The sequence below is a fragment of the Thunnus albacares genome, chromosome 22 (genome assembly GCF_914725855.1).
Source record: "Thunnus albacares chromosome 22, fThuAlb1.1, whole genome shotgun sequence".
In the NCBI taxonomy this organism is placed as follows: Eukaryota; Metazoa; Chordata; class Actinopteri; order Scombriformes; family Scombridae; genus Thunnus; species Thunnus albacares.
Window position 1 is genome coordinate 13,451,786 of NC_058127.1, and position 16,215 is coordinate 13,468,000.

The window sequence follows — 16,215 nt, forward strand, 5'->3', positions numbered from 1 at the left end:
ATTTTTTACAGGCAAGGCAGTAGATGACTGCACAAGATTTATATTGACCATACTTATTATGGTGAATTATGAATAGAATCCTATAAAATGTGGTAAAAACACAATCCTGGTTTTATAAAGATCTTGTATATTTAGTTGTAGTTTTTTGTTTGTTTGTTTCACAGAAATGTGCCCAAAGGTTTTAGTGGTACCACTAAAAATTCTGGGTCTCCATACAACATCTCAATATTAGCTCTGACACAATACATATTGATAATGCCTGGAATATTACAGATCCAGCTACCCTGATGCGTACGCAAAATTATTCTCTTTAATGGAAAAATTGGAACTACTTTCTATTGAATCTTCTGACATTTTGTACTGAGAATAATCTAGAATAAAGTATCAGGGAGATTACCTCTGGAGATGTTGCTGTTGAATTTTTTTAAATGTCATTTTTCAATGATATGAGTGCCAAAACAAAATGCCATTCACTTCCATTGTATTGGGTTGGAGGCAAAAACTAATCAAAACCAAAGCTATCATGGATAGATACCAAAATAGCTTTTTTGGCAATTTCAGCCAATCGTAACCTTTAACTAACATATCTGGTCTGCCTATTAGAAGTTCAGCTGTGTCGGTAAGTTTTAAATAAAGTAAAACTCACAAAATCAAATGTATACTATATGTTGCCATGGAAAATTCTCACATTTCTACAACATTCCCTCTCTCCATTTGGCTTCAAAGTCACACACCCCCGTCATGGAACCCTACATGCATGCATACCCACACCATCACATGCCCATACTCAGGGGAAAGCTCCTCATTATGGCCGGGGTGACATCTCCCCGCTGTGATGTCTGCAGATATTATCGACCTTCTCTATCTCATGGTAAAAACCTCTGTGCGGGGTAGTGACATGGGTCAGTGTCATGAGAGAGGGTGAATGTATAAGTGGATGGGATAGATTGAAGGATAGAAGGGGTGACTCCAAAGGCTACTAGCTGTCAAGACGGCGTTGCGTGGCCAACATTGTAATATCACATGTTTACACATGCCATACATACTATGCAGAACTTCACACTAGGCTTGCTGGAAAACGACTTCAGTTGCGGATTAGTTGTGACCACGCTCCTCACATCCCACTGTAGCTCTTACAAGAGTAATTACAGTTTTTTCAGTGCAACATCCTCTCTTAAGAAGATAAAAATTTAACAATCCATCTCATCCCAATCCTGTGCTTGACTTTGGACTGATACAAAAACATAAATCAAAGTGTATTACAGATGGGAGGGGTTTGGCAAACTTCACATCCAGACTTTTGTTGGTTAATAGGTTGCATTAAGCCCATCAAGTGGTGTGGTGCGTGATAAGCAGTCTCGTGGGCCCAGTAGGGGCCTGAAGAAGCTCTTGTAATGAATGGTTGGAGCACTGCTGATGCACGGCAATCATTAACAGCCTGATAATTACTCTGGATACCTCAGTGGATTGTGTATATGTGTGTGTGCGTGACGCAGATAGAGCCATTACGATGTGTGAGGCCTCAGAGAGAAAAAGATAAGCGCTAGGTTTGTGTGTATTTTGCTTTGCTGGTTAACATATTGAGTATGTGTGTGTGTGTGTGGCCTAGAAACGTCCTACTCTGGCTTGGTATTCATATTCATGCTTACAATTGCAAATATGAGCATATTCTCTGCTGCTTACTGCAGAAGTATTTGAGACTGTCTCTGGTAATGCTGCTGTTAAAACAAAACAACACTGGCCTGATTATGGAAGCATGATGGATGCTGGGTGTTTAGGGCTTCTGTAAGGAATGATAAAACGACCGGCAAACTCTTCATTTTCCCTTCATCTGACACAAAAAATGACATCAAAACAATACGGTGTCCACACTTTTAGCGGAAATTAAAGACGCTCAGTGGAATCTAATTTTGACAAAGTTGCGTAACGTGTATGAGCAAGACAAATGTTTGGATCACCTCATGCGTTGGTATTTGAATACTGACTCGATTACTCAGTGGGTTCATTATTGTTCACTTGCTTTTTTATATCACTGACCGAGTGATGTCTCTATGGAAACTCACCCATCACCCAGCATTAGTGACAGCACAGCATAATTGATAAATAAGAAAAAAAAAACCACACACACCCTGTTGATGCTCTCATGTAGCCTTCAAACAATTCTAAATGATGCAACAGACACCTTTCTCAGAGAAAACAAAACATTAAGCCCCTTAAGTACTCGACTGAAAACCCCTCTTTATTTATAGATGTATATTTAGAAAGCAAGTCATTCAGTCAGGTGTTTGTGTGTTTTCATGCTTTAAAGTTGAACTGAAATTTGAATTCTCCTCACTTTTTGTGTAATAAAATACAAACTATAATTATGACATATTTCTGGTGGCAGTGTCTAAGCTTCAAGCCTCTGGGTGGGCGTTTCCTGTCACAGCTGTCACACAGTTGACTGACATTTGAGGGCCAGTGTTGCTAGGTGACGCGCTGTCAACGTATGTGGTGCGCTCCTGACGGAAGTACGTCGTAACTCTATATATAAACATTGATATGGGACTGTTTCCCCCCCTTTTGTGAACAAGCACACACCAACCAAATTACCAGTATCAACACTCAACTCGACACTCATTCTATAAGTAACTGGGTATAGTTGGCTTTCTCCAGTAAGCTGATTTCTTAAATGTCATGTAAACAAGAAACCTGATTTCCCAAGCTACATTTCTCTTGAAGAATGCCGATTTCTCTGCCATGTATACAGGTAACCGGGTTTCTTGACTTTTTACAAGTAGGCATTTGCATAACAAAAGACTGCAGATCTATTCTGGTTTTGGGAGACACATTAACTAAGATCTGGCTTTGTATATTTTATCTCAGTCCAAGAAGCATAAACAATAGATTATAATATTGCACAGAACTCCATTCTCAATCACCTCAAGTTCATAACAACAATGCTGCAGTGCTTTTGTTTTATCATTTGAAGCGCCGATGTTTGGCCACTATCCAGAGTGGTGTTTCAGTGATTGAGAGCCCAAACAGTCCCGGCCTGCCCTGCCTAGTTTAGCCTACCAAGGGGTAATTGAATAGCGCAAGGCTGCAATAGCATTGGACTGGAGGAATGCTGAGCTGCAGGGGAATATGGAGAAGGTTTCAGCCAGCAGCAATTAAACAGAGAAATGATGCGTGAAATAGCAGGGAGGAGGGTTGGAGGGTGGGGGGTGTTAGTGAAGTGAGTGTAAAAGCGCAGAGACTGTCAAGCAAGAAATGTCTAAAATTTTGGAGAAACAGCAGAGGTGGAGAAAGAGAGAGATGATTAAAAAGATTAAAGTAGTGTAAGACAAAAGAAAGAGAAAGGGGAAGAAGTGACGGCTGAGACTTTAAAAGTAGCCACGCTGAGATGCCAACTCATGCAGAGTAAGCTCATTCTGTAGACAGTATATATCATGGATGACAGCACTTCTAAACATTGCGTCAAGATGTAAGATTTGAGACAATATCTGAAATCTGCTATCCCACAAGACCTTATAGTGAAATGGAAAAGTCAGCAAATGCCTTTCCTAAATGTCTGACAGAACCAAAAACTGCTTGAAGAACATTTCAGTTTAAAGGTTTTGAAGCTTTTAGTTTCTTACTAATCAACATTTCCTCAAAAGCTGACCTGCCTAGTTGCTGAGTACTGTACTTTTGTTGACCAGGGAAAATAATCCTCATAGAAACATGAACCAGCTTGCTCAGGTGATGTACAGCATTGTTTGCTTCTGTCCTTGCATCTCCATTTTCTACAGAAATCCTGAAATTAGTTTTGATGATCTGACATCAAACTCGATGTTTGAAACTTGATGTTTACAAATCATCCTCACTATTCTCATATGTGGACAAATGAGTTGAGGTGTAGTCATGCAGGATGTCATGAGGGAGGAAATGATCAGAAGAGATGCTATCGTATCAAGGAGGAGACATACAAGAGCATCCTGGATAACAGGTAATTGTTTCATGTGTTGTTTTGTTGTTTCGGTTTCTGACAGACGTTATATTTCGGGTTAGAATATGACAACCATCCATGCAGTCTGTCGGTTGACAGGTCCATCCTGGTTGGCTGCAACAGCACATGCAAATTTCATAGTAGAGTACAGGCAACCCTACATGATTATTGTCCATTAGAGGCTATATTCAGATGTTACAACAGCTGTGTGACTACTGTAGCCATGCGGTAATTAAATAAAAGCCATTAAATATACTTTTTTATATTCTGAATGACCAAATTAGAGGAATGTGCCAGTTTTTGAGTGGGCGTATTTGCAAAATAAATTTTCTGAAAGCCACTAAAAACTTCAAATATTTAGTAGTTCTCTATAATGTTAAATGTTCATGCCTAATTAATCAAAGTTAAAGTTTCCAAAAACAAAAAAACATGTTTTCAGAAAATGTGGCTAATCTGTGTGATCAGAACTGTGTGGGTGTGGTTTGATCAAACTTCACCGACAGTGCTAGCAACATAAGCCAACAACCCCACAACTGTCAATATATTTTGTTTCAAAACGGTGCATGGAAATCACATAAACCAAAAAAATCCAAAGATCTCTCATGTGAAATGACCAAAACTATTCCTGTTGGACCCCACAGCTCATAGCAAGAAGCTGATTTCAAAAATAACTTTTGAGGGCTTTTAATACTTGACACACACTACAGTAGCTTTTGTCTGGATGTCAGACTGTCGTGTTTAGAAAAAAATAAAATAATAATAAAAAAATAAAATAACGTCTTTTAACGACATCACATGGAAACTGAAATCTTACACCACATCACCCCTATATTTTTAAATTTCACACTCAAATACATGTCTGTACAGTAAAACGCAATGAATAAAGCAGACAAAATACACATTTTATTTGATAGGAAGGCAATTTTCTGTAATCAGAAAAAACACTTATCCTCCCTAAGATGGCGCTAAAGCGAGTGATTGCCATAGCAATTATTTCTGAGCCATGTTTATCAAAATCAAGTACCTGATTATGGATAGTGCTATTCTTTGTGTTCTGAAGAGCATCCGTCCTCCTTCGATGCTATTTTATAGTTTATAATGGCATCTGCATGAGTAGTCTAAAAAGAGAATGCTTCAGAGCTGAACTAAAATTTTATTTCATTTTGCATTGGAGACTTATTGTTTGCTAGAAGGTAATGTATTTACATGCATAATAACAGCCTCTTAGTCTAGTGTAGCTGACCTTGTGATTGAATCTTTTGTATTCCTATACAACCCAACACATGTACTTATTACAGGCCTTAATAGCAATTAAGCCCCCATTCAGCTTTTATCCCTCATTATGGAAGTTTTTCAAAAGTAGCTTAACCAAATTTTACGTTAAAGGCTCTTAAAAGTGGATTAATAGTGCAGGCTCTATTCAAAATACCATAGTTTCATGTGTCAGAATAAGACAAAAAGTACTCACTTCAGTCTGGTTGAGATTTTTGGAGTAGTCCGTTGCTCAGCTTTTGAGGCTTGAAGGTTGAGTGGTTGTGTTGTCAACTTTCAACTGACACCAGAGGTGCAAGGAAAGCCTAAGAGATGAGGAGCTTTTTTTGAAAGCAGGATGAAGTGATTTCTCACCTTTCCTGCATCTTTACACGCAAGCTTGTTAAGAGTTCATCCAAGCTCCTATCAGCAGCCACAGCTGGATATCTACTGAGAGTTTTCTCCACACACACACACACACTCACTCACACACACACACACACACACACATACACAAGGGCCAGGGATTCAGGGATTTGGGGCTTGATAGAGGAGAAGGTTTTAAAAGGCATAGTGTGGAGACTCTTGAAGTACACTCAAATGTCAGTGACCAGAGTGATGTTAAGGCCCTAGATGACTTCTGCATGGACTCACTGGCATACATGCTGTTGCTGAGCTGCCACCCATAAACGTGGCCTAATGAGAGGAGCTCCGAGCACCTGCAGTGTGAAGAATCATCCTAAAATTGCTCTTCCCCTTTCAAAATGTTACACGAGCGAGAGGTAACTTTAGCTCTAAATCATCTTCACACTTTTTTTCCACAAAGCTAAACCCAAAGGTTCAGTTTATGTGCATGTTTTCTGTCCACGCATGATCTTTCACACATACATTAATCCAATTTATGGACATTTCACTGTATGTGCCCACTGCATTTGATTGGACGCTGTTTGAATTTTATGTCACAGCTCCCCTTTCGGCGATTGTTTCAAAGAGAAATAAAACATGCAATAAAATAGAATAAAGGCTGAAACGGAGAGGTGTGGGATTACAGCAGATCCATGACCTCTGTGAGCAAGAGCTCTCCAGCTGCGCCACATACTCATCCAGCTACCCTCCTTCTCCCCCTCCATCTAATCCTGCCAGAGGAGTTTAATTTACTGCCCAGAGTTCCCTCACACAATTTCTTTAAAAGTACGTTTTATGAGACTGCAATTCCATTTCATAGGGGGCCCTGTACAGTAAATCCTATTTGCGAAGCGTCATATGCGGTCACATTAACATGACAAAAGTGCCAGTCTGCAGTCCTGTGCTTTGCTCTTGCCCATATTATCGCCTGCTGAAGCATTTTATAGGATACCAGAGTGCCAAGTCGTGTCCATCAGGAAAGTTGTAGTGGCTACTGCTGAGGCATTAGTGTCGATGGAATGGGAGATAAAAGTGCCTCAGCTACACAAACAGCAGCAGACACCTAATATGAATCAATAATATCTCAGCTCTCTCTTCCTTAAAACTATCTACAGCTTAAATGTTTTTTAAGCAAAGTTCAGTGGGATCAAGGCATCAAAGCACTGAAGAGATTGAAGAAAGTGCACATTTATACAGTGCTTTTGAAGTAAGTAACCTTAAGAAAAAGGTGGGCGTGTGTTGCAGACAGGTTCCTGCTATTTTCAATCAACGCAAATCTATAGTGCTTTGACATGGAGTGCGTTCTTTTGGTGTCAAATTTATTGTAAATGCACATTTTTCAACTTGTAAATTCATATTCACATCTTGCTTCTGCAAGTAACTGAAAGGAAATAATTATCTTGGACACTTGGACACTCCACACACAGGCAGACTTACAGTAACCAAGTAACAAGATGTCATGTCTCAACCAAATCTTTTGATACCACTCTCTGTTATTACCTTTAAACAGAATCCAGAAATTCTTTGTTGCAAAAGCTGCTTCACTGCTGATACAATCTCTACTTTTTCAATGGTTAACTCAGAGTTCAACCTTTCTCAGTGTAACTAACAAAGACTTATAAACTTTTTTCTTAAAGACACACAGTTTCAAAAGGGATTAACTATATAATCATAACTATTTGGGGAAAAGACATGCACAGCTTTTTTTTCCTTTTTTTCCTCCAGGTTCCAGACGGTGAGATGGGGAGTTGTGAGCCGGAGCCATATGGTCCTGTTTCAGCAGCTCATTTCTTGTCATTAATGAGCTGTGATTGATTGTTGGATCTTCAGTGCTGCTGTGTGTGGCACAGGTACTGGATGGAAGCTAAACAAAAGGTTTGAGAGTTAAGTGACCTCTGACCTTTTCATCAATATCGGATTTTTATCGTCCAATCCTCAAACTTAGACTATTACAGCAAATTGTTCTAAGATTAATCTAAAATTAAAAGATAAATACTTGGCTGATCATTTTGCTGTGTTCTTACACTTGTTTTTACATACTGTTTAAATCCTAAACAATAATTTTTGGCTGGACACACTTGTCTAGCAGGAGAACTATCTAAATGTGAATATCTATATTTATGCTCAAAATGATGCACAAAAGAAGACACTTTGTCAACAACTGTCTGGTGCATTTTATTACATTTTCTGCTATTGGCAGCCAGGAAGCACCATCAGCTCCAACTCTGATTTGTCTGACTACGCATTTGGTCAGTGCATTAGATACTGTGTGGACAGCAAACTATCCAATATAAATTGGAAGACATTTCTCTGCTGGCCACAAAGAAACACAGGTGGTTTTAACAGACACCTGCTATCCTTGTGAAAGTTTTACATAAAGTCCATTATGAATGATATTGAAAACTTGTCACATGTAGTGTGAAGAAATATTTGTATAAGTAATCAATCAGTAATAAACATGTACACCGATTCACAAAGTTCATATGTCATTCAATTTACTCTTGCATGCCATTACTTTGCACTCATTTAGCGGCTTAGTTAAAAAGAATGAAGAGACAAACACCGTACCTTAAGCCAGCAATCAAAAGTTCAAAAACTGCTGTCGATGCAAGTTTACAATGGTAACCTTCCAATGTGTGACAGTATTTACATAAAGGATTCAGGCTTGGTTGGAATATTAATTATTGATGTGAAGTGTAATGAATGATTTATAACCAAAGCAAATCAGAAGCTGCTGTCTCCCAGTGCCACCTGAGGGATATTATATATTTATAACTCAAGGACATGCTGTCATTGTTTAGGCCTACCTACTTACTCCTGGGTTACAGTGCAGCAAAGCTTTTGTTTCCCTCTCCATTGTAGTTTGCCTTCAAAGACCGTTGCTATTGGCTGTTCAGCAGAAAATGTACTCAGGAGACAACTTGTGGCCTTCCTTTTAAAGTGTGCTCTTGTAGGGTGCACACATACAAACTATAATGTCATCGCTCCTTTCCTGAGGCTGCACGTGACACCCGCTTTTCCTGAACCCTTTTATTCCGCAAAGAAATACAATTTGATGTTCACACATTCACTGATGACCTTTACTACTGAGAAGTGTGGAGTATATTTTTAAAAATTTATTTTCGTTTTCTCAACTCTCTCTACACATGCTTTAATGAGAAATTATTCTATTTTATCAGACAGGGAGTCAAGGACACATTTTGCTAGAGTTAATTTGCAGTGGAGGACAACATTCAAACCCAGCAAGGATAAACAGCCACACTGGTGAATAAAAAGATTCAACAGATAACAACAACACAGAATAAAGTGCCAGTCATAGTCCATTTGTATTAATCTCAATGAGAATGCTGCTGTGCTCGAGTATGCATTCAGCATAGTACCATTAATGCTGCATTTAGAAGCATAGCAATATGCAAAGTGGTTTCAATGAATGTGTTCTATTAACAGAGACAGTAAAACAAGGTAATATGTTGATGTGGACTGGCTGGAAATACATTTGCTTGCTTCAAAGTGACTCAGTCACCCATGGGAGTGGACTAAAATGATTGGGCCAAATTGATCGTCGCTCGGAATTAACCCCACTCTGATTGGTGCTATTGTAATTGGGGGTCAGGCAGGTTACTGTAATACATGACGTACAATTGATAATTAGGAGCCTTCCAATATGCAGAGTAAATTAATTCCTATGAATGAATTCCCACAATGAGCAGGTTCATAGGTTGTTAATCAGAATAGCCTCTTCCCATATGAGGCAAATGGCTGAAGTACACTTTCCACAGATGATTAACTCTAAACATAATTGTGTGTAAATCAAAAGAATCCACATTACTAAACTGTCATTCTCTATGTAAAGATTCCCAGCTTGTCTGATGAAAGATTTGTGTTGAATTATTCTTATTGGAATATGCCTTCTTTTGTTATTTTTAAGTTTATTTTAGACCCTGCACCCCATTGCACACTTTTGCTACTTTAACTCACTAATCAATACTACAGCAAGCAGCTCCATGAGCAGCTACTTTGTCAGAAATACAACAGAAGAACCTGAATCTGATTTCATGCTGCACACAGCTCAAGAAGTTTTCCACACAACAGCAGGGCACAGTGAAAGAAGTCGGTTACCTTGCTGAGGTGTGCAGTTGTGTGCAGCTGTCCCCTGCAGCTCCTCATTTAACAGTTTGCTGTGGCTGGTGCTCCCTGTTCCATTACACCCTTACAAAAATTAAATCTGATTGGCTGCTGAAAAATGTCAAAAATGGCCTTAGTGACAAATACAATATATATTTCCCATCCCTGCTTCACAATAAAAACCAGCCGGTGTTTCAGGCACTTGGATGCTTTTAATGTGAAGCAACAGCAGAAGAAAATGTTGGGTTCACATTAGTGGTAACTTAATATAGCTCTGATATAGCATTAAGAGAGTGATATAAATGAGATATCATTTAAATCAGAAACATAGGGTAACTTGCATGCCTGGTTTGAATGCCTCTGAATCCAGCATCGGAATGATCAACACTGCCACTACCAATGAGAACAGCAGAGAGGTTATTACTCAATGTAATGGGTTAAATGGCTAGACCCAAAATAGTATCAAAAACTAGGCCTGATTTTATGAAAATGTTAAAGATTATAACTATAAGTCTATGAATATTCCAAGCAGTAGCATGGCCCCATACAACAATTAGTCTCTGGGAATTTCCTCCCTCGCCTATTCAACAAGCTTGACTTTACTGTGAAGATTTGCCCGAATGATCTCTACCTCTGCCGTCTTAACAAAAGGATGCTGTACATTATCATACATATATTGGTTAAACTATGGCATGCTGTATGTTGAAAAGATGCCCACTTCACTTAGGCTATTCCACAAAGGCCCACTCATGCACTGCTGCCTGTGTATTATCCTCCTACTCCCTCACACCCACACATACAGCAGCCTATTGTCGAGTGCCATATTTTTTTTTCTTTTTTTTAAGGGTCCAGTTCTTAGTAAAGTTCAAGAAGAAAATCAACAGCTTTAGAGAGGAGTGGCATCGCTCCATCTCCACTACAATGCTTGTTTTGTGTATTTTTACCACTTGCATCTCTTAGCATACTGTACATTGAGGGTTTGTGCAACATCCATGTGCTGCAGCAAGTTGTTCTTCAATATTACACACCAGATGGCGTTAGCTTCTGGTGAGAAGAAAGCATGAAGATGACGCATCCAGAAATCAACCCATCAATCTCTTTCAGTAGATTTCTCTCCCATTCAAAAATTAATAATATTCCACCCTCACATAGTTACACAGTCAACTGTAATATTGCATGATTTTCAGCATACAGTGGAGTTCAAAGGCTTTGCATATTCGTGAGAATTATGCAAGCTAGTCCCTCTCATGGCTAAGCCTCTGTCTCATGATGGTGCTCGAACCTATTCTAAAGGATCCTGTCTGAAGTGGGGGCCATTTGAAGTGGCTTTGGCAGCTGCTGCAGCGAGGTACTCATTGCAGGAGATAGGCGGACCCATTGTTGAAGAGCTGGCCAACTGTTCTTGCTCCGTTTGTTTGGACATGCTGCGGACATGATTTGGCCCTTCACTCGGCTTCTCATTTCAGTCAGCTAACAGCATTTGTGTCTGTGGCAAAATGACAAGCCATTAAAGTGGATATGACAAAGAGATGTGTGAAGTGTGCACAAATAAAGTTTTAGGGGAAGAGTAACTGATGTGAGATGGTTACATCAAACTACATGTATATACCATTTATGCAAATAAATTGATGATCAAACAGGAATTATAATGGGGAGAGCTATGACTACAGCCTGTATGGTAACACCAGTTGTTGGACATTTATGAGCATATAAGAACTACAGTACAGTGTAGTTCCATGGTGGGGATCAACGTCTACTTAAACATACCGTATTGGTCCAGATATGGCTTTTTTCTGGAAATTAAATTTGAATAGGTGGGGATCGTATTATAATCGAGGACTAGACCTTTATGTATTCAGCACATATTCTTTATGCATAGAAAGAACACCTGTGTAACATTGACCCCCACAGGGAGTGTTGAATTATGGGTTGTTTATAGCCTTCATGTTGCTAGGCTAGGAAAAATTTTTAAGTCTGTTTATAGCACTGATAGTGTTAAAGGATAGGTTCACAATTTTTCAAGGCTGTCTTAAAACAATACTCAGGTGCCCATATGAACATTTAAACAAGATTTAAAAGATATTGACTTGATTTGACTCATTTGGACGATTGAAGTGTCATAAGCTTCAAATAACGTTTTAAATACATTTTTGCACAGAAGGAAGGCTTCTGGATTTTGTCCCTCATCACTTACATTGAAAGTGCATTATGAAGGGATCTCTTAAGAACAGAGGGAATGATTACAGCAAGAAAAATGTGTCAGTGTTCATTTAGACACCTGACTATCATTTAATGACAGACTTGAAAAATTGTGAACCAACCTTTTGTCCCGTTAAAAGTACAACCTGTGGGAGATTAGGTGGCTCATGTAATGGAAATAAGTTCCTGACAAGTGAAAATGAACTCAAAACAAAGTTTTTCAATTCTCGTGACACCTTTCACTCTCAACAATTGCACAAATTTACATCTACATTGAAAACGCACATTTATGTAATCTGATTATAGCAACGTCTGTATTCAATTCAAGATTAATGGTTGATTCTTTCTCCCGTCTTGTCATCCACAACTTCTTTCAGACATCAGTATGCGTCATTGGCTCCTTTCCGCCTTGCCCGCAGTTTCGTTTTTAATCTTAAAATGCAGTTTTAATTGCGATATGATGTGGTGCAGTAGACTGTAATTTTTTTGGTTAAATTTAATTTGGCAAGTCGATAAACAAATCCCGGACTGTCTCTGGATAGTCATGTCAGCAGGATTATTATGAGGAATTGTCAATTGATGCAATCAGAGAAATGGTTTTGGCCGCAACGTCATTATTGTCACATGTAAATATAACAAAATAAACACATTTGCATTGTAATGTGTCCAATACCTTTGATAATGTTCAACTGAAGTACCATTAGGCTTAGTATTGGCCTTCCTTTAGAAAACATTGTTTGGATTATCATGGTTTACAGAGCCTCTGTCTGCCCCCTTTCCCTGGCATATGTTATCTGCAGTCGCAGCTGCATGGCACCAAATACAGAATATCCCCCATCTGCTGATCCAGTCATGCACTCCTTTATTTCCATCCCTCTCATTCTCCAAAGCCCACCTGACGGACCCAGCAGAGGGGCTAACCTGCTATGAACATGGCTGCTTCACCGATTTGGCAAGAAACAAACCCTTTCCATTCCTGGAAGGGGATGCGCTGCACTGATGTGCCATGCAATCTGCGTGGACTGGCTGATGGTTGCACTTAGTTCCACTCTTTTTTGCCAACATGAACAGCCCCTACTGGAACTGCTTTAGATTATGTGCCAGTGTTTCCCACTATCCTTTCAATGGCCGTGAGGCTGTTTTGCCAAAATTGCAGTGCCTCTCTATGCCAATTAGTTGTTCTATTGTTGAGGTTGATTCTGTTGGAAGAGAGTGACACTTTGAAAGTATAAGTTACTGGCTGGATATTTCAAATATTTGCTTCTTTACATTAGCAACCGAGTCCTCTCAACTATAGTGTGAATACAAGCTGAGTGGGAGACACAGACAGATGGACAGACAGCAGCAAGAGACTCATTATCAATCAAAATCCTATGAAAGCCTCACACAAATATGCCATATCTTGTGCCATTTCTGAGATTGTTCTGAATATTTTTGCATTCACTTTCTCATCATTATGCCATAATTGTCTGAATATGCAAAACCCCCTTTATTTACTAATTGGTGAACACACAGCAACTGCTACCAAAAGGGGGATTTCGACACAATATCACTGATTAGCGGAGCTGCTGAGGTTTTACTTTTTGAAAATCATAATTTGCAATTATGCTGTATTGAAAAATTATAGTAGCTGTAAATATACACTCATCTTTGTGCAACACTTGAGTCATAAAACATATCAGATTTATTTGTTTGCTTTTGCATATGTTAAAAATAGAGCGCAACGGCAATTGTCCCATTTCATTTCTTAAAAATGAACTGTACAGCAAAATGTTACAACTTAAGCAAGATAAAAGAGCTGCTATTCCTGTTTGATTTAGTAACTTTGTTTCCCAGAAATAAATGCACAGCGTAGACAAAAAAAACTTGCTACACATGAAACTAAGGGAACACAGGGGACCTGTGGGGAAGAGGAAGTCATTGTGTTTTTGCCTGATTAATCAAGCCTGTATTCAGACTCTGTAACCAGCAAGACACTGTTCTATTAGCATTGTTTAAAAGGAAATAATGTACTCGGGGAGGAAGCGGGCACAAGGGTCAGAGGGGGGAAAGATAGAAAGGAGTGAGTGAGGAAGAAGAGCAAGAAGATAGTTAAAGGAGGAAGGTCCTGCATGTCTGCAGAGAAGCCAGAGCCTTTGGGGACCCAGTGTGTACAAGGCAGCAATTATACTTGATGAAGTGCCTCCCTCCGCAGCCCCCTTCAGCAGTCATTTCCCACTAGTGCGCACCACGCCAGAGCCACATACATCTTCCTGTTGCAAGAGATCTCATTAACGACCAGTAGATGGGACGTCACTTATCTTTATCAAACATATGCATAAGTGCCACCGTATGATTCTCTTCTTCCACTTTCCTCTCTCTCACTCTCTCTCTCCCACAGACTTAAGACGCATTGTCTTACAGGCAAATCAGTTTCATTTAGTAGCATAAAGGCAGATGGGAGGTTAGTCCACTGAAATGGAACAACTTTCTTCATTACTAAGCAAATGGCAGGGTTTTCTATTTCTCTGGTGAAGACGGGTGGTGGGGGGATCAATGACACTGTAATGGGCATAATTAGCACTATAAAGTCGAAGCGAGAGCCATGAGAATATGGAAATGAATGCTGATTTCAGTGTCATAAATTACTCCTTGAAGCACATTCCTATTACATATCCCAACAAACCTGTTAAGTAGGTTAAGTGTCCTTTATTCTGGAGACTGGGTTTTAGGTAGAGATGGATAAGTAATTCAGAATAGTGAATGGACTCTGATTGATGAACTTGAAACTGCGCCTTTTTCACTAAATAATAAGGGCCCCGCTGTGAGGTCGAGTCACTTACACTCACACACAAAATGCCTGTAAGACCACACGAGCAGGTGAAAGATAGTGAGACTGTATCTAACTGATGGCCAAATCAAATGAAACTTTTTTTTCCTTCCCTCAAAAACTACGTATGCAGAGAATTTTTAAAGTGGGCGACCTGCTTAAATTAAATTTCCATCCTCAAAAACGATCTACATCCTCATAAAAAGGTTATTCAACATGTTTGGAATAGTAATTAACATAAGCCAAAAGAGAAATGTCTGCCACGGCTTGCTCAGAAAGCCAAATGAAAGGAAGTGTGATGAGATGAGAGCTCGCCTCTACTTCCACGGATGGCAAGGTTCTTCGAAACACCTTTACACTCTTTTGATACCATTTTGCTTCTTTGGTTCGTACAATAAGGATATTTTCCCTCATTTACAAGATGTGGGCTCCTGCAGGCCATTAGTTTTTGCTGCCATTTTGAGCAGATTGTGAGCAGTTGTCCTGGATGATAAGAGTCTCAACTAGTATGTATCTACAATCTGCCATTACAAAGATCAACGCTGCTCAAAAGTAATTACACTTTGCTCACCTTTGCTCTTATTCAAGCATTGTGCAGTTGGTTTAACATTGCTAGGACAGAACTATTCAGAAGTCAGGAGGAACTAGCAACCAGATAGCATGTCCACATGCTATCTGCTTGTCAAGGAAGACATACTTAACTGTGAGATTATTAAAGCAACATTTCAACATTTTGGAAAACATGCTTTTTCATTTTGTGTTGGAGAGTTAGATGAGAAGATTGATACCACTCTCTTCTCTATCCATTAATATAAAGCTACAGTCAGCAGCCTTTAGCTTACTTTAGCACAAAGACTGGAAACAGATGGAAATCACTAGCATAGTTCTGTTTGAAGGTAACAAAATACGCCTACCAGTACCTTTGTTTTTGAATAGCTTCAATAAATGAGATATAATGTGTTACTTGTGAACTTGTGAGTTACTTGTGAGTTAGGCTAGCTGTTTCCCTTTGTTTCCAGTCCTTGTTCTAAACTAAGCTAACTGGCTGCTTGCTGGCTGTAGCCTAATATCTAACAGACACATGTCTGTCTGTTGTATTTCCCCCCCCCCAAAAACAGTACATTTTTCAACAGTGTAACGCAATGAATAATAAAGTTTCTTTTTGCAATATATTTCATTACATGTATCATTCTTAGCTCATTTATATTCAGATGCTCTGAAATAGTCTAGAATGGCATGACACAGGCCTCATGAAACGCTAGCAGGCTGTTTTTTTCCCCCACCAAACACCTCTATTCCCTGAGCAAACTAATCATACATCCTTCATCTCATCCTGTTACTACTCAGACCTTTTCTCCATCTGCCTGTCTCTCCTCTCCAGTTTTCATTCCGTCCACCTCTCTTCTCCTCTCTTGTCACTCACATGCTCCTACTACAAAGGTGCCTAGATGCCTCA